Source organism: Nematolebias whitei, chromosome 14 (assembly GCF_014905685.2).
Source record: "Nematolebias whitei isolate Nwh7 chromosome 14, NemWhi1, whole genome shotgun sequence".
Taxonomy (NCBI): Eukaryota; Metazoa; Chordata; class Actinopteri; order Cyprinodontiformes; family Rivulidae; genus Nematolebias; species Nematolebias whitei.
In genome coordinates this window covers 41049769-41050348 of record NC_056511.1, presented here as the reverse complement: position 1 = coordinate 41050348, position 580 = coordinate 41049769, and positions in this window count along the sequence as shown.

The window sequence follows — 580 nt, the reverse complement described above, 5'->3', positions numbered from 1 at the left end:
CCTCCCCAAACGAACCGGACTTCCTAGGAAAACGAGCTAGAGTTTGATTAAAGCGGACTAAACAGGGCTGGTGTGAATGCACCCATTGTCCACTTCCAAGAATCTAAAGTAAACAGCTACTTTTAAACCTGTTTAAATGCTTGAAGTCTTGAAACAGTCTTCGTAATGTGCATTCACATTTTCTGTCCTCCACTATTCTCCATAAAGTTATCAATTGTGTTACAGAAATATAAATTAAACAAAGAAACACCTTCCCTGTTCATTATTTAAACAGTCAGTCATGTATGGTGAAGGCCTACTTAGTAATGACCACAGCAGAGTTTTATTTACTTTAAGATATTTATCTAGACTGGTCCTGGGGTTTTTAATCTGCTCAGAGACGGGATTATAATGAAATTATGACCCGGTTCTGACCGGGTTAAACTGGACCAGCAACTCTAAAAAGAGTCTCCCTGGGATTCAATATCCGTCAAGGAATAGAGTTTATTTCTGCTTGCTACATCACGTAGAAAGGCTTTTGAAGCACCATCTCATATTTCCGTACATGTCAGTCCAAGTAAGATCCATTGAGATCACACTT